Genomic DNA, 19092 nt, shown 5'->3' on the forward strand with positions numbered 1-19092 from the left:
CTGTCACTTTTGCAATCCACCATTCAGAAGAAAAAAGGGGTAAAGAAGGGGACACCCTCTCTTTTTTAACAGAAGTCTCACACAACATCTCTGATTATATCTCATTGACCAAAATGTAGTCAACATGTCCACATTTTGCTGCAAAAGGAAGTTAGGGAATACAGTCATTTAGCTGCACTCCAATCTGCCAAGTTTAAACTCTAGGTTCTTATTACAGAAAAGAAAGGGAGAATTGATACTGGGAGTTGACTGAAAATCTCTGCTACTTTCTCCAATTACAAAAATTAAAAGTTTCCATTCCCATCAGTAGATGCCAGCAGCTGTTGTAGCTGCTTCTGTGTGTGTGTGTGTGTGTGTGTGTGTGTGTGCGCGCGCGCGCGCGCGCACGCATGCGTGTGTTGGAAAGCATCCCATGAGTGGGGGAAAGAAAAAATGGTCGTCTGCTTTATCAATGTCTAAGTCATAGTTCAACTAGCTCAAATGCTCATTCAAACCTGGATTCAGCAAGACCATTAAAGAACCTTCTACTTGGTCGGCATGTTATTCTGTGTATAGTAGCATTGGACTACGTATAGTAAAACAGCAATAGTTACAAATTCTATTTATTTATTACACATTATTTTTTATTAAACTATTCTCTGGTGTTAAAATAAAAATTAGTTGTGCTTCTCTTGAGCAGCTTTTATGGACACTGGGCTCAGTAGGCTTAGGGACTACTTAGCCTAAGGTTATGGCCTAACCGTAGAGAAGCCTGCATTGCACTACGGTCATTTTGCCCACATCAGTTTCCTGTCCTTAATTTCTTTTGCCTCATTGTATCATTATTTATTCTGCTATTCTGCAGGCATCACTGTAAGTTACCTTGTATCTCCTTTGTAACAAGGTGAAATACCTACACACATACACATACATAATTAACAAAAAGTAAGTTATTACTATACGCTGAGTTTAAATAGTTCATTGGGAGGCAAAACTAGAGAGTTAAAATTGAAACTGAAAAGAGAAGGCAAAAGTATGGGTCAAATCTGAAGGGAGACGCAAGGAGAAAAACAGGTATCTGAGTATCACTGTCAACAGTGAAGAGAGTTGATAGCAGAACAGGATGAAAGGCAGGATGTAGGTCAAGCCCAGAGCTTCAGTATTTAGCCAGTGACTGTCCCACTTAAATGGTACCTGGTCCATGCTGCAAAGAGTAAGTTGGGGACAGACTGTAAAAGGTTTTGTATGCCATGAAAAGAATTTGGATTTTATCCTCACAAAAGAGGAGTCACTGGAGGATTTTCAGAGGCAGAAGGATGAGATCAGATGAGTTTTAGAAAGGTCACACTGGCGGTAGTGTGGGGAATGGATTTGAGCTAGGATGTGATTACAGCAGTTAAGGTGAGAGAAGAAGTGCTTAGCTAAGTCTTTGGCACTACAGTTGCAGAAGATGGGATAAATCAAAAGACGCTTGAAAAAGGAATTGGCAAACCCCACTAGCCAATGAAAAATATATAGGCTGGGCTGTGCATGGATGAAGGAAAGGGAGAATGTGAAGACTACTTCAAGGTTTTTAGCACCAAACTGAGAGAATTCAGAGAAAAAGGTGGGGCTGGTAGTGATGACGATGGTGGTGGGCATATATTCTGTTAATAACATTCTAACTTTAAATTCTTGTAGAATATCCAAACTCTGGTGTTAAATAAGCAGATAAAAAAAGAAATGTCGGCAGTTCAAGAGAAGTAATTTGTAGATTTGGAGATTGTCGTAGTCATATAGTGCTGCTATAACAGAAATACCACAAGTGGATGGCTTTGACAAGGAGAAATTTATTTACTCACAGTCTGGTAGGCTAGACCTCCATGTGTCTGTCAGTTTGTCACACCATGGGGGCTTGTGTGTTGCTGTGAGCTAGAAACTATGCCACCAGTATCCAAACACCAGCAGGGTCACTCATGGCAGACAGGTTTCAGCGGAGCTTCCAGACTAAGACAGACTAGGAAGAAGGACCCAGCAGTCTACTTCTGTAAAGAATTAGCCAGTGAAAACTCTATGAATAGCAGTGGAACATTGTCTGATACAGTACCAGAAGATGAGTCCCTCAGGTTGGAAGGCACTCAAAATACAACTGGGAAAGAGCTGCCTCCTCAAAGTAGAGTTGACCTTAATGACGTGGATGGAGTAATGCTTTTGGGACCTTCATTTGCTGATGCGACATGACTCAAAATGAGAAGAAACAGCTGAAAACATCTACTAATAATTGGAACATGGAATGTATGAAGTATAAATCTAGGAAAATTGGAAATTGTCAAAAATGAAATGGAATGTGTAAATATCAATACCCTAGGCATTAGTGAGCTGAAATGGACGGTATTGGCCATTTTGAATTGGATAATCATATGGTCTACTATGCCGGGAATGACAACTTGAAGAGAATGGCATTGCATTCATCGTCAAAAAGAACATTTCAAGATCTATTCTGAAGTACAACGCTGTCAGTGATAGGATAGTATCCATATGCCTACAAGGAAGCCCAGTTAATACGACTATTAGTCAAATTTACACACCAACCACTAAGGCCAAAGATGAAGAAACTGAATATTTTTACCAGCTTCTGCAGTCTGAAATTGATTCAACATGCAATCAGGATGAATTGATAATTACTGGTGATTGGAATGTGACAGTTGGAAACAAAAGAAGGATCAGTAGTTGGAAAATATGGCCTTGGTGACAGAAACAATGCCAGAGATCCCATGATAGAATTTTGCAAGACCAATGACTTCTTCTTGCAAATATCTTTTTCATCAAAATAAATGGCAGCTATACACATGGACCTCACCAGATGGAATACACAGGAATCAAATCGACTACATCTGTGGAGAGAGACGATGGAAAAGCTCCATATCATCAGTCATAACAAGGCCAGGGGCTGACTGCAGAACAGACCATCAAATGCTCACATGTAAGTTCAAGTTGAAACTGAAGAAAATTAGAACAAGTCCACAAAAGCCAAAGTACAAACTTGAGTATATCCCACCTGAATTTAGAGACCATCTCAAGAATAGATTTGATGCATTGAACACCAATGACCAAAGACCAGACGAGTTGTGGAATGACATCAAGGACATCATACATGAAGAAAGTAAGAGATCATTAAAAAGAAAGAAAAGACCAAAATGGATGTCAGAAGAGACTCTGACACTTGCTCTTGAACCTCGAGTAGCTAAAGCAAAAGGAATAATTGATGAAGTAAAAGAGCTGAATGGAAGATTTCAAAGCGCAGCTCGAGAAGACAAAATAAAGTATTATAATGACATGTGCAAAGACCTGGAGATAGAAAACCAAAGGGGAAGAACACGCTCGGCATTTCTCAAACTTAAAGAAATGAATTAAAAATTCAAACCTTCAGTTGCAATACTGAAGGATTCTACAGGGAAAATATTAAATGACGCAGGAAGCATCAAAAGAAGATGGAAGGAATACACAGAGTCACTATACCAAAAAGAATTGGTCAATGTTCAACCATTTCAGGAGGTAGCATATGATCAGGAACTGATGGTACTGAAGGAAGAAGTCCAAGCTGAACTGAAGACATTGACGAAAAACAAGGCTCCAGGAATTGATGGGATACCAATTGAGATGTTTCAATAAACAGATGCAGTGCTGGAGGTGCTCACTCATTTATGCCAAGAAAGTCGGAAGACAGCTACCTGGCCAACCAACTGAAAGAGATCCATATTTATGCCTATTCCCAAGAAAGGTGATCCAGCCGAATGTGGAAATTATCAAACAATATCATTAATATCACACACAAGTAAAATTTTGCTGAAGATCATTCAAAAGTGGCTGCAGCAGTACATCGACAGAGAACTGCCAGAAACTCAAGCCAGATTCAGAAGAGGACCTGGGACCGGGGATATCATTGCTGATGTCAGATGGATCCTAGCTGTAAGCAGAAAATACTAGAAAGACGTTTACTTGTGTTTTATTGACTATGCAAAGACATTTGACTGTGTGGATCATAACAAATTATGGATAACATTGCAAGGAATGGGAATTCCAGAACACTTAATTGTGAGGAACCTGTACATAGATCAAGAGGCCATCATTCCAACAGAATAAGGGGATACTACATGGTTTAAAGTCAGGAAAGGTGTGCATCAGGGTTGTATCCTTTCACTATACTTATTCAATCTGTATGCTGAGCAAATAATCGAAGAAACTGGACTATATGAAGAAGAACGGGGCATCAGGTTTGGAGGAAGACTCATTAAAAACCTTCGTTATGCAGATGACAAAACCTTGCTTGCTGAAAGTGAAGAGGACTTGAAGCAGTTACTGATGAAGATCAAAGACCACAGCCTTCAGTGTGGGTTACACCTCAACATAAAGAAAACAAAAATCCTCACAATGGGACCAAAAAGCAACATCATGATAAACGGAGAAAAGATTAAGATTGTCAAGGATTTCATTTTACTTGGATCCACAATCAATACCCATGGAAGCAACGGTCAAGAAATCAAAAGACGCATTGCATTGGGCAAATCTGCTGCAAAAGACCTCTTTAAAGTGTTGAAAAGCAAAGATGTCACCTTGAGGACTAAGGTGCGCCTGACCCAAGCCATGGTGTTTTCAACTGGCTCATATGCATGTGAAAACTGAACAACGAATAAGGATGACCGAAGAAGAACTGACGCCTTTGAATTGTGGTGCTGGTGAAGAATATTGGATTTACCAAGGACTGCCAAGAACAAACAAATCTGTTTTGGAAGAAGTACAATCAGAATGCTCCTTAGAAACAAGGATGGCGAGACTACGTCTCACATACTTTGGACATGTTATCAGGAGGAATCAGTCCCTGGAGCAGGACCTCGTGCTTGGTAAAGTAGAGGGTCAGCGAAAAACAGGAAGACCCTCAGCGAGATGGACTGACATAGTGGCTGCAACAATGGGCTCAAGCATAGCAACAACTGTGAGGATGGTGCAGGACCAGGTGGTGTTTTGTTCTGTTCTGCATAGGGTCGCTATGAGTCAGAACTGACTCGACAGCACCTAACAACAACAACAGTCCCTGGAGAAGGACATCATGCTTGGTAGAGGGTCAGTGTAAAACAGGAAGACCCTCAAGAAGGTGGATTGACCCAGTGGCTGCAACAATGGGCTCAAACATAGCAATCACGGTGAGGATGGTGCAAGACCGGGCAACATTTCATTCTTTTGTACGTACGGTAGCTATGAATCAGAAACAACTTGACGTCAACTAACCGAACACGGCCTGGCATGTATAGGCACTCAATAATCATTTATTGAATGAATGAATGAATGACCTAGTATCTGAATGGATACAGCAGGTGGTGAAGAGGAAAAAATGTAGAACAGCTTCTAGGTTTCTAGATAGAATGACTGGGTTGATAATAGAGCAAAGAAATACTCATCTAAAGCTGGATTTAATAATAGAGAACTGTCTAGTCATATAACTGGAGGGCTGAGAGACAGGGGGGGTTTCAGAGTTGGTTTGATTCACCAGCTCAAGGATTTCATCAAAGGCTTGTTGTCTTTCTATTTCTCTGCTCTGCCTTCTGTCAGCTTCATCAAAAAGCTGACTTTCTATGTCATGGCAAAGTGGCTGTGTCATTCCATGTTTCACCCCAACTGACTCACCATCTAGACCAGAGGGAGGAGTATCTCTTCTGCATGCTCCTTTAGTAGCGTGAACACACTTCTTTTCCAGAAGTCCCTACTAATCTCCCCTTGAATCTCAGAAGCTCTAAGGGGTTTATCCCTAAATAAAATTTTGTCTCAAGAGAGGTGGTGTTACATCAAGTAACCCTTTATAAAAAGAGCTTTTTTTTTTATGTGAGTTGTATCTATGATATTTACTGTATTAGAATTTAAAATGAGAAAAATTTTAAATATTTACTACTTCCTTAAAAATACAATAGTAAACATATTACTTGGTAACAAATCATTTTTATGAAAAGTAACTATATTTTCTAGAACAACAAAAGTTAGTGAGAGTGGCATTGTTCTACATTTTTTAAAAATCTCTTTAATGTCTGGCTAATAGAATACAGCTGGTTACTCATATCTGCTTCTGCATTCAATCTGTTGCCATGTTCTTTTTTTAGTTGAGACACACGATGAAATCCTGGTCTCATATAGATATGTAGTTGGGAAAAGGGAGGAGTATTTTAATAGCCTTTCAGATAATATGGACATTCTTCTTGATTTTCCAAATGTTGACACATTTCATCATACAATATTGAAAAATCACAATGGTTAATATCGCCATGGATCTCATCAGAAAAGTCTTTAAGTATTAGGAAGGTGGGGAGTTCACTGGAACAAACATAAATTTTCCAAAATTCTAATTTTTACTTCAAAGCTCAAGTTTTATTGTTGGCAACAAATATTGTCAGTTGTTTTCCTTGAAGTGACAGAACCATTTCATTCATTTTTGAGAAAATCTCTGCCGAATACCTAAGAATAACCATAGTTTGCGTAGCAAGTAAAAATGATATCCCAAGAAAAGAATAGTGAGTTCAGCTCACAACTCAATTTTTTTTTCCTTCCGGAAAACTTTATATTTCTTTTTATCTTTTTTTTTTTAAATTGTGCTTTAGATGAAGGTTTACAGAGCAAATCAGTTTCTCATTAAGTAATTAATACACATTGTTTTGTGATCTTGGTTGCCAATTCCGTGATGTGTCAACACTCTCCCCTTCTTGACCCTGGTTCCCCATTTCCATTTGTCTAGCTTTCCTGTCTCCTCCTGCTTTCTCGTCCTTGCCCATTTACTCTTTAAACATGGTTGAGCTACATGTATTATTGTTTGTTTTATGGGTCTGCCTAATCTTTGGTTGAGGGTGAACCTCAGGAGTGACTTGAGTAATGAGTTAAAAGGGTGTCCGGGGCCGTACTCTCAGTGTTCTCCAGTCTCTGTCAGACCAGTAAGTCTGGTCTTTTTTTGTGAGTTAGAATTTTGTTCTACATTTTTCTTCAGCTCTGTCCAGGACCCTCTATTGTGATCCCTGTCAAAGCAGTTGGCGGTGGTAGCCAGTCACCATCTAGCTGTGCTGGACTCAGTCTATTGGAGGCTGTGGTACTTGTGGCCCGTTAGTCCTTTGGACTAATCTTTCCCTTGTGTCTTTGGTTTTCTTCATTCTCCCTTGCTCCAGACGGGGTGGGACTAGTGGAGTATCTCAGATGGCCGCTTGCAAGCTTCTAAGACCCCAGACGTTACTCACCAAAGTAGGATGTAGAACATTTTCTTCATAAGCTATATCAATGGCGCTGTATGCCTCCTCAGTCCAGTAATTCGGTCCCTAAAGGAAAAATTACTGTATTTCTTTATTCCCATCCCTGGAGCAGCTCAGAGATCAGCAGAAGTGTTGGAAGGAGCACGGAAGCAGAGCTGCCTTGATCTCAAAGGCTGGGGCCATGTCCTCCTAGGTTTCAAAGAGTCAGATCTTCACCAACTCAGTTCTGGAGTGCGGGGCTGCCATTCAGTTTGGCCAAGAGGATGGGCCAGGGCCCAAAGCCAGGGGAGTGTGGCTGCCATGCCCAAAAGGCAGAAGCATAGGCCCTGCCAGGGCCAAGGGGGTGGGGTTGCCACTCAGATGGACTTGGAGAATGGGGCTGCCCAAAGCCAACGGAGCAGAGTTGCCATCCCAGAGGGCCTGGAAGGTGGGGCTGAAGCCCAGGGCTGAGAGGTCTCCACCCAGAATCCAGACAGCACGGCCAACCCCCAGAGTCTGGAGGGTTGGGCCCTTGCCCAGATGGTTCCAAAGAACAGAGGATTATTTTCATGCCTTGAGAGCTAATGTAAATTGTTCTGCAAGGTTCTGGACTTGCTTAGCGCCCATAATCCCTTCTTTCCCTCCAATCTCTCCCATTTGTAATGGAAATGTCTACCTTATGCCTGTTCCACCATTGTACTTGGCAAACAGATAACTTGTAGTCTAGATTTCACAGGTTCACAGATGAAGAGGAATTTTGCCATAGGATGGAATATGCTTAAAGTCTCACCCAAATTTTATTTAGATGATTCAGAAGATGAGACTTTGGTTACGGCCCTTTCTTCTTCCTGGATGTGTGCATTTATTGCTACAAACTGACCTCTGAGCACTGCTTTTGCTGTGCCCCAAAGGTTCTGGTAGGATGTGTTTTTATTCTTGATTCTATGAATTTCTTTATTCCAACTTTAATTTCTTCTATAACCCAGTAGTTTTTGAGCAAGGTGTTGTTCAGTTTCCATGTGTTTGATTTTTTTTTCCTTGCTTTTTGTGTTGTTGATTTCCACTTTTATGGCTTTATGGTCAGAAAAGATGCTTTGTAATATTTCAACGTTTTGGATTCTGTTAAGGCTTGCTTTATGGCCTAATATGTGGTCTATTCTGGAGAATGTTCCATGTGCGTTGGAAAAGAAAGTATACTTGGCTGCTGTTGGGTGCGGTGTTCGGTATATGTCTATGAGATCAAGTTGGTTGATTGTAGCAGTTAGCTCTTCTGTGTCTTTGTTGAGCTTCTTTCTGGATGTTCTGTCCTTCACCGAAAGTGGTGTGTTGAAGTCTCCTACTACTATTGTGGAGCTGTCTCTCTCTCTTTCCAGTGCTGTTAGTTTGTTTTATGTGTTTTGGAGCCCTGTCGTTGGGTGTGTAAATATTTATTATAGTTATGTCCTCCTGGTGTACTGATCCTTTAATCATTATACAGTGCCCTTCCTTATCCTTTGTGGTGGATTTTACTTTAAAGTCAATTCTGTCAAAGATTAATATTGCCACTCCTGTTCCTTTTTGAGTGTTGTTTGCTTGATATATTTTTTTCCATCCTTTGAGTTTTAGCCTGTTTTTGTCTTTAAGTCTAAGGTGCGAGAAGACTTTGGACTTGGAGTTGATTTAAGACTCTTGGGGTGATATGATGGAGGTGAATGAGTTCTGCATGTGGCAAGGACATGAATTTTGGGGGGCACAAGGGTGGAATGTGATGAATTGTGTCCCCCAAAAATAAAAATAAAAGAAAATCAAACCCGTTGCTGTCGAGTTGATTCCGACTCATAGTGACCCTATAGAACAGAGTAGAACTGCCCCATGGGGTTTCCAAGAAGTACCTGGTGCATTCGAACTGCCAACCTTTTGGTTAGCAGCTGAAGTTCTTACCCACTATACCACCAGGGTTTCCCTCCCAAAAAATAAGTGTTGTAAATCCTAACCTCTATGCCTGTGGTTATAATTCCATTTGGGAATGGGCTGCCTTTGTTATGTTAATGTGGCAGGACTAGAGTAAGGTGTGTCTTGAGTTAATCTCTTTTGAGCTATAGAAGAGATTAAACAAGCAAGTGAGCAAGCAGAGATGTGGGAAGATAGATTCCATGCCATATGAAGATCACCAAGGAGCCAAGGAGTAGAAGCTGAAGAGACAAGGACCTTCCCCCAGAGCCAGCAGAGAGAGAAAGCCTTGCCCTAGAGGCAGCACACTGAATTTGGACTTCTAGAAAGATACACAACCATAACCTCTGGGTAATAAAGTGGGATTTGAGACAGCAGTGAGGCAGACTTCCACATTTTATTCAATATTCAAAACAGAGTATTGTTTGAATCTTTTAGAACGTCTTCTTGTTTTGTTTGTATAAATAAAAAAATAAAAGCATGAAAGAGAGATTTTTAATGACCAAGGAAAGGTAGAGTATTAGCTACAATTTTAAGCTGTCAGTGAATAGAAAGTATTCTAATTAAAGGTCTTTCCATCCTTTTACACTGAGACAAACAAGTGTCCTTTGCTTAGGAGGGTATTACATTCAGATCAGCACCTTTGTTACCACTTAGGATGGTCAATTTACAATACAACTGATTAGGTTACAGCCTTCTTTAATTACATTCCAAGCCTGGGTTCATGTAGATTGGGTTTGTGTCCCCCAAGGCCTTCAGCAAAACACTAAGCTCTCCTAGTATTCAGGCTGTCTCCTTTCTGCAGTCTGTAGATGCAAACAGTAAGTTTATTCAAGTCGGCTTTGTCAGATTGCCCTGTGGACATTCTAAAATCGCTTGAGAATCAATACTTTATGATGATTTTTGGCCGCCTTAATAACATCCCAGGTAAAATCTCCACCTCAAGATTACAAAAATATTATCTATATATTTTCTAGTATATTTATATTTTTAGGTTTTTTTTATTAATATTGTTTAAATTCCATCTAGCGTTTATTTTGGTGTAGGTTGTGATGTTTCTACATAACTTTTTTTGTCAAGTATGTATACAGTTGTACTAACACCAGTTTTTGACTAATTCATTATTTTCCCTTTGATTTTAAATGCTACTTTCATAAATCACAATACACAATACATATATACACTGACTTAGCTTTCTAGTGCTGCTATAACAGAAATACTACAAGTGGATGGGTTTAACAAAGAGAAATTATTCTTTCATAGTTTAGGAGGCTAAAAGTCCACGTTCAGGGTGCCAGCTCCAGGGGAAGGCTTTCTCTCTCTGTCGGTTCTGAGGGGAGGTCTTGTCGAAAATCTTCCCCTGGTCTAGAAGCTTCTCAGCAAAGTGGCCCTGGGTCCAAAGGAGGTGCTCTGCTCCTGGCACTACTTTCTTGGCGGTATGAGGTCCTCTCCTCTCTGCTTTGCTTCTTTTATATCTCAAAAGAGACTGGCTCAAGATACAACTTAATCTTGTAGATTTCATCCTACCTAATTAACATAACTGCCTCTAATCCTGCCTCATTAACATCAAAGAGGCAGGATTTACAAGGCACAGGAAAACCACATCAGGTGACAAAATGGTGGACAATCACACACTACTGGGAATCATGGCCTAGCCAAGCTGTCACACATTTTTGGGGGAACACAATTCAATCCAAAACATACACAGTACCTGGGTTTCTGGACTCTTTATTCTGCTCCACTGATCCACCTATTTCTGAATTAGTAAAATGCTAATTATTGTAGCTTTACAGTATGTTCTGATATCTTCCAGAAAAAGCCCTCACAGTGTATTAGTTTTCTACTGCTACTGTAACAAGTTACCAAAATTTATTATCTTACAGTTCTGGAGGTGAGAAGTCTGAAATGGATCGTACTGGGCTAATGTCAAGCTGTCAACAGAGCTGTGTTCTTCTGGAGGCTCTTGGGGAGAATTTGTCTTTTGCAGTTCCTAGAGGCTGCCCACATTCCTTGATTTGTGGCCCCCTTCCTCCATCTCCTGTTCTTCTGCTTCAGTCTTCCATTTTTAAGGACACTTGTGATTATACTGGGCCACCCCAAATAATCTATTTTAAAGTCAGCTGATTATCAAACTTTATTCCATCAGTGACCTTAATTTCCCTTTGTCATGTGCTGTAACATAATCACAGGTTCCAGGGATTAGGATATAGGTATCTTTGTGGGGCTATTATCCTGCCTACTCCATTCAGTATTCTTCCTTTTCAAAAATTTCTTATTTTCTTACGTGGATTTTGGAATGCACTTGTCAAGATCCCACTACACTCTGTCATCCTCCTCCTTTGCACCCACCCACCCGAAAAAAGACTAGATTTTTATTCAAAACGTATTAAAGTCAGAGTGCGAAGCTGAATTTATTTCCTACATCCTAACAGTCAGTGATAAGAACCAAACTTCTATTTAACATGCTAGAGGAAAGTCTATTATTTTTTCTCTCAATATATATAATGTAATAAAAAGTTTCCATAATCAAATGAAAAGGATACTACATTACAGATACACGATATGGTTTTATAATAAAATATATTTTTTTTTCTGGATAGTTTCGTTTATGGTGTATCAGCTTTTAAAAATTTATATTTCTTTTTTCTCATTCTGAGTATCTATGTTCAAATCTAATTTTGCATTTGTAAATTTGTATTTTCTCTTATCAAATCAAAAACCAAAACCACTGCCGTCGAGTCCAACTCATAGCAACCCTACAGGACAGACTAGAACTGCCCCATAGGGTTTCCAAGGCTATAAATCTTTATAGAAGCAGACTGCCCCATCTTTCTCCTGCAGTGCCCGATGGGTTCAAACCAGCAACCTTTCGGTTAGCAGCCAATGGCTTTAACCACTGTACCACCAGGGTTCCTCTTTTCTTAACAACAACAAAAACAAACCCATTGCCTTTGAGTCAATTTTAACTCATAGCGACTCTACAGGACAGAGTAGAACTGCCCCATAGGGTTTCCAAGGAGTGGCTGGTGGATTCGAACCGCTGACCTTTTGGTTAGCAGCCGAATGCTTAACCAACTGAATAAGCTCCATGTTGTACAAAACTTGTTCCACTCCATCAGTGGAAGAAACAAAATTCCACCTAGTTACTCAAACCTGAAAGTCATTCTTCATTTCTCCCTCTTCCTTATTTCCCACTGCCAGTCAATTAACTCCTATGGATCACATCTTTTAGGTATCTCTTGAAAAACATTACCTTTTTGCTTCTGTCTTTTTGTTCTTTATTCATTTCTAATTGCTATTCAATTCTAATGTAATAAGTAAACCCCACCCTCCTCCCTCTTACCCAGACCATAAATATTATGATCTCAGGGCCCTGTCTGTTCCCTATCTTTTTCTCTGACACCCAGCATCATGTGGGGCATACAGCAGGCATTGGATACGTATTTATTGAATCACTATTTCCTTGAACAATATAGGAAGTCCAGTTTCCTTTATTTGATCTTACTCCTCTTTCCTCTTACCAGCATCTTTTCAGACGTCTGTATATAGAAATATGTGGCTTTGTTTAGTTTTTACAGAAATGGGATTCTATGCCATATATTATTCAGCAACTTGCTTATTTCACCTAATGTCTTGAAGATCTTTCCATGACAATACATTTGGATCTACTTATTTCTTTTTAACTGCTACATAGCATTTCTGGTATTATCATTGAATATGCACGTGACTGTTCTTTTATTGATGTTCATTTAGGCAGAATTACTGATTCATAGGGTGTCTTGTCAATTTTTAATAGGTATTGTTGAATTCCCCTATAAAAAGGCTGTATGTGCGGAAGTTACTTCTTTCTCTTCATACACAGTCACCATTAAAGTCTGAGCCACCATTATCTATAGCTGGGAGTCCAGTAACAGTCTCCAAAACTGGTTGCCATCTACTCTCCGTACGGCCTGGAGCAATCTTTTTTTTAAAAAAAAAATTAATCATGTCACTCCTCTCCTTAAAATTTTTTAGTAGCTTCTCTGTACCTTTGAAATAAAGTCCAAAATTCTTTACATGACTTAAAAGACCCTGCTATTATCTGGTTCTTGCCTACCTTTCCTGACTCAGCCCCCATCATCCTCATCTCCTTCCCTTGCCCCGCTTACTGTCTCTACCAGTAATCTTCACATTGGGGAAAGGAGAACCCTAAGAATAGGGGACAATTTCCCAATGGACAGGTCTTGAATACCCTGAAGGGACTCAATTTTCAGATCCTCAACTTTCCTAGAACTGGTCTTCCTGAGGAGAGCCCCTGACTTCAGAGGCTCCTTGCACTGCACAACAGTCCCACTCCGACTTTAAACACCCCAAATCTCACCGCACTGCACTGCCCTGAGGTGGGAAGGTGTAAAAATCTTTCAGACACCAATGGATAATTTGACAATTTCTTCTTATTAAGGCTTCATAAACAACTACCCTCAAGTCCGTCTCATTAAGAGATCATTTCCAATACCCTTTTATTTAAATAATTACTTACCAAATTTTGTGATATTGATTAAAGTGTATACGGATAACAACAGTAATAACTCAATCCAGAAAAAGATTTTAATTCCTAGAACACTGATGATATAGTCTCATCAGTAAGACTTTGAAGCATAAAAGTAGATTACATCAAGATAAAATTATGTGGTAGAAGCAGAATGAAAATATATTTTCAAAGGAAAAAGAGAAAGGATCAATGTAAAATTTCCAACTGGTAAAGAGCTTGTTTAAGTAGCTTTTAAATGTATGATGTAGAATATTAAATTACCATGGTATTTCAGAATTGACTCGACAGCAACATGTTTTCTGGGATCCATTTAACAGATTTATGTAACAACTTTATTTGAAAATGTCATTTATAAGTCATCAGAAATTACTTCCTTTTAAAGATCTAATGTTATGATAAAAATATTTAGACATCAACTTAAAAATGTGTCAGGGGAATACATAGTTTTCTTTTTGGGAGCTTCTAAGCCTCTGCCCCCCAAATGTGCAGAAACTACGTTACTCCACATTGGTCTTTTCAATGCCTTGAGCACACTCTGTTCTCTTGGCTTCCAGCCTTCAAATATGCTGTTCTCACTTAAAAAGTTCATCCTTTTCCTCCTTATCTCTGCCTAGCTAACTCCACCCTCAAGTTTCATCTTAAATATCACTTTACTTGAGAAGCCTTCTTTGTCCCGAGTCTAGATTAGGTCTCCTTAATACGTGTTCTCACAGTACCGTGATATATATGTTCTCATTGTACCCATCAAGGGATGCTGTGTTGGGGGCAGTGGTGGTTCAATAATAGAATTCTTGTCTTCCATGAGGGAGACCCAGGTTCTAGTCCCAGCCAATGCACCTCAGGCACAGCCACCACCTGTCAGTGGAGGCTAAACAGGTTCCACCGGAGCTTCCAGAGTCAGACAGACCAGGAAAAAAGGCCTGGTGATCCACCTCCAGAAAATCAGTCAATGAACACACTATGGATTCACAATGGTCTGATCCTGGTGTGCATGAGGTTTCTACTGGTCAGGGGCTGATGCAGCTCAACAGCAGCTAACGACAACAGTACCGTGAAATTTCCCTTTTCACAAAACACATTCCACGTGTAATTCCTTGTGAAATGTATACACAATGAAGGCATAAACAGAATCAGTCTCTTCACTATTATATCCCAGTGTCCAGCACAGTGCAGGAAAACTAGGTCAGCTGTGCTTTTTAAGAACCACTCAGCAGAGTGATGGAAAAGGAAGTCAGATTGCTGGGGGTTAACAAAAGTACCAGGTAAGGAAGTACAGGCAGAGAGTGTAGGCTGATTACAGCTTAAGAAGTTTGACTGAAAAGGGAGAAGAACAGAAAAACAGAGGAGGGTAGTGGCAGTAAGGGAGGGAGAGTCTGTGACTGTTAACAGGGAGAGGAGAATGAAGAGTTCAGAGAATGACTGAGGAAGTAAGCAGCTGGGTTTGGAGATAAACAGGTGATATGAGAAATCTGAGTTCTCAGTGTCTCCATGCCAAAACTTTGCACAAATATTTACAACGTGGTGACTAATAGTAACAGAGAAATCAGCGCTGATGGCGGCTGCTGTCAAGTGGACACAACAGAACGACACATCGCCTAGTCCTGCACCATCTCCCAATCACCAGTGCGGTGAGCCTGATGGAAAATGGGCTCATATGGGGCTGTAGCTCTCAGTGATTACTCGACACGATGCAGTGACGAGATCAAACGCTTTTATTTACTTACACAGTGGTTAGGATGAACATGAACTGGGCAAGATTCATTACAGGGTTAGTCTCCCTCAGACCCGTCCTAGGATGAGTTGACACAGGCAATCTCTTCTACACATGTATGCCCCAAGATCCGCTGTAGGTGAAGACAATGGGATAAACACATCTAGGGGTTTTATACCTCAGAGGGCTTGGGAACAGGGAATGGGGTCAAGAGGAAGGAGCCTTTGTTCAGCTGCACTTGGCCTGACCATCCTGTGTGTCTTTGTTCAAACAGTACAGCAATCTTGTGAACATGGGTGCATAACCAGAAAGAATATCCCCTCCCCTCTAGCTACGAGACTGATTTCGTAAGCCTGGAGAAACCACCTCCCCTGGGGTGCATACTTTAGTATGATTAGTCACAGCAGTGAATCTCATCCTGAGAAAGAAAGCAGTCGATTTTCTCCACCAGCATGTTCAAGTCCATCACTGAGGCCAACATGCCAACCCATCTCACCAAGGGTGGTCCACAACTTCATTGGCCCTCTGCGTCACCAAACATCGTGTCCTCCTCTAACGACTGATTCCTCCTGATGACTTCTGTAAAGCAGGTCAGACACTGTTCTGTTGGCATCCATAAGGTTTTCACTGGCTAATTTTTGGAAGTACACTGCCAGACCTTTCTTTGTAGTCTGTCTTAGTCTGGAAGCTCTGCTGAGACCTGTCCACCATGGCACAGATTCTAGCATCACAGTAACACACTAGCTACCCGAGTACGACAAACTGACAGGCAGGTGGTGGAAAAATGAGTGCCTAATAGTAATTCACAGGAAGTAACATATTAACACATATTTCTTGACTTTTTACTTATAGATTTTAATATGAACACTGAACGTGTTTTATCTCTTTACACATTTTTCTAATTGGAGGAATGTCTGGTCTCAATTAGTTGGAGGGAAAAAGGAAGTATGAGTGGTTTTGGTTTAGTTAAAGAAGTATGAGCGGTTTTGGTTATGCACATTATCCACACCTACGACTTTTTCCCTCCAAAACTAAATCCAGTTCTTCTCACAGTACAAGGCAGTAATTTCCACAGAAAGAGAAGGGCAATCCTGTTCAAGGTCTTTCTACTGTGTAGTGGTTCCCTGTTGGCACTCAAATACCTGCTACTTGAGTGAACTGTATTCACCTGTTTTTGTTCCCAGGGTACACTGTTATGAATTGAATTGTATCCCCCGAAAACGTATGTTGAAGTTCTAACCCCTGTGCCTGTGAAGATGATCCTATGTGGACATAAGATTTTTATTTTGTTAAGTTTTATTATGTTATGGGGTTTTATAAAGGGGAGCATTGACACAGAGTGACACATACGAGGGAAGACAGATGTCATGTGATCTATAAGCAGCCAAGAAACGCCTGGGACTACGAAATGCCTGAGTCATCGAGAAAGAGGAAGCCCGTCAAAGAGATGGTTCCCACACAGTGGCTGCAGCAATGGGCTCAAACAGAGCCAAGACTGTGAGCACGGCGCAGGACTGGGCAGCGTTTTGTTCTGTTGTACATAGGGTTGCTACGAGTCAAAACCGACTCGGGGGCACCTCACAACACAGAAGCTGAAAGAGACAAGGATCTTTCCCTAGAGCCCAGAGAGAAACTGAGAGGGAGGGGAAGAAAGAGGGAGGGAGGAAAAGTCAGAGATTAGCCCTGCTGACACCCTGACATCAGCCATGCAGCATCCAAAACTATGTGATAATAAACCGCTGCTTTTAAACGCCATCCTCCTGTATTTTTTGTTACGGGAGTATTTCGTAATTACGACAGGTACCCTCTACCAATCGCGTCACATGATGTTAACTGCATACACTAGATGCTCAAAGAATATTGAATACAGCATGGACTGCCAGAAGAGGGAACAAATCTGTCTTGGAAGAAGTACAACCAGAATGCTCCTTAGAAGCAAGTATGGCAAGACTATGTCTTACATGCTTTGGCCATGTTGTCAGGAGGAATCAGTCCCTGGAGAAGAACACCATGCTTGGTAAAGTAGAGGGTGAGTGAAAAAGAGGAAGACCCTCAACAAGATGGATTGACACAGTGGCTGCAACAATGGGCTCAAGCATAACAACGATTGTGAGGATGGCGCAGGACCGGGCAGCGTTTTGTTCTGTAGTACACAGGGTCTAGTAGATAGGGTCGCTATGAGTCGGACCCACTTGATGGCATCTAACAACAAGATGGTCAAAGAAAGCAGCCACCATTCCAGCCGTGATTTGACTTTTCCACTAAAATGCCTTCCTACTTAAAGCTGCTCAACAGGCTTCTACTAAAACGATTTTTTTTTTTTTTTTTTAATCAAAAGCATTTGGCATTCTTTTAAAGCACAACTATCCTTGGGATGCTATGAGTCGGGATCGACTCAACGGCCTCGGGTTTGGTTTTTGGTTTCATCCTTGGGAAGGGTTACACATTAAAACATTTTTTATTGAAGCCAAAGGATGGATGAAAGATGCAGAAGGCCTAAAGTTTGAATTTTTTTTTATTTTGTTTTGTTTTAATCAATAAAACTGCCCTGCCTTACTTTCTGCGAAGGTTACAAAAGTATGTAACTACTTTATTATACCTGTGCACACAAGTATTTTAAATACTTTACAAATAATACGGCTTCTTTAACAAAAATTAGAATCAAGTCAATTAGCAAGGCGCTGAGAGAAGTGAAGCAAGAGTGAATTTTAAAAAGGTCAAATGAAATAAATGGCGTGGAAAAAACCTTTCAAAAAGTTGCTAAGCTGCGCATAAACATGTAATTATCATCATTACCGTGGTGAAGAGTGGAGCATAAGTCTGAACTACCTTGTGGATCGTGAAGGTTAAAGAAGAGACCGCAGAGAAGACGGCAGGATGTGCTTGCTGGGGATCAGGGAGAGAGGAGAGAAAAGCTGAGGGCTGGGAGAGTAAGGCCTGGTAAGGTCTCGTCTCGGTGGCTGATCCGGGGCCCCACTACCTGCAACTCTGCCGGTGCCAGGACCTTCGACAGCACTTGTCAGACCGCATTGTGACTACTCTAGTTGTCTTGTTGGCCTTCCCACAGTAAGCTTAATACATTTTCATTAAATGTTATCAATCCTCTTAACCGGAGATGTCAACGTCTGCAGCACACTCTGAGGTCCACCGCGGTATCTATGCCTCCCAAACGGGACATACCCCGGTTTAACCGCGCATCCCGGAGCCCAGGGGCCCCCCAAGACATGCAAGCACGAGGTGGGGCGTTCCAGGCAGCCCGAGGGACCCCCAACCCCACCCCGTGCTCACAGTCCAAGTAAGAGGGTGGACGACTCCCTAGGGCTCCCTCCCCCTGCCTGCACCCACCTTCACCCAGCTCTGAAATTCGCCACTTCCCCTTCCCGCGTCCACTACTGAGCCCACCTTTCAGGCATGCGCAGTGGCTGCGGCTGTGCCGCCCGCGAGCCCGGGAGTCGGTCGCACTTCAACGGGCGCCGGCGCTCAGCCAATCAGGAGACGTCTTATTGCCCGGGAGCCCCGCCCCGACAAGGGAGATATGGTGACAGGCGAGGGTCATGAAGTGTAACGACTCCTGAGCTCCCCGAACGCAGGCAGGGCTGCGGCGTCCCAGTCCCCGGCCCGCGAGCAGCTCACGAGCCCGGTGGTGCCTCCTCCTCGCTGGGCCTGCGCTGCGGGCGGTGAAGCCGGGGGTCGCACCGCCCGTC

This window comes from Trichechus manatus, unplaced genomic scaffold (genome assembly GCF_000243295.1).
Source record: "Trichechus manatus latirostris isolate Lorelei unplaced genomic scaffold, TriManLat1.0 scaffold00330, whole genome shotgun sequence".
Classification (NCBI taxonomy): Eukaryota; Metazoa; Chordata; class Mammalia; order Sirenia; family Trichechidae; genus Trichechus; species Trichechus manatus.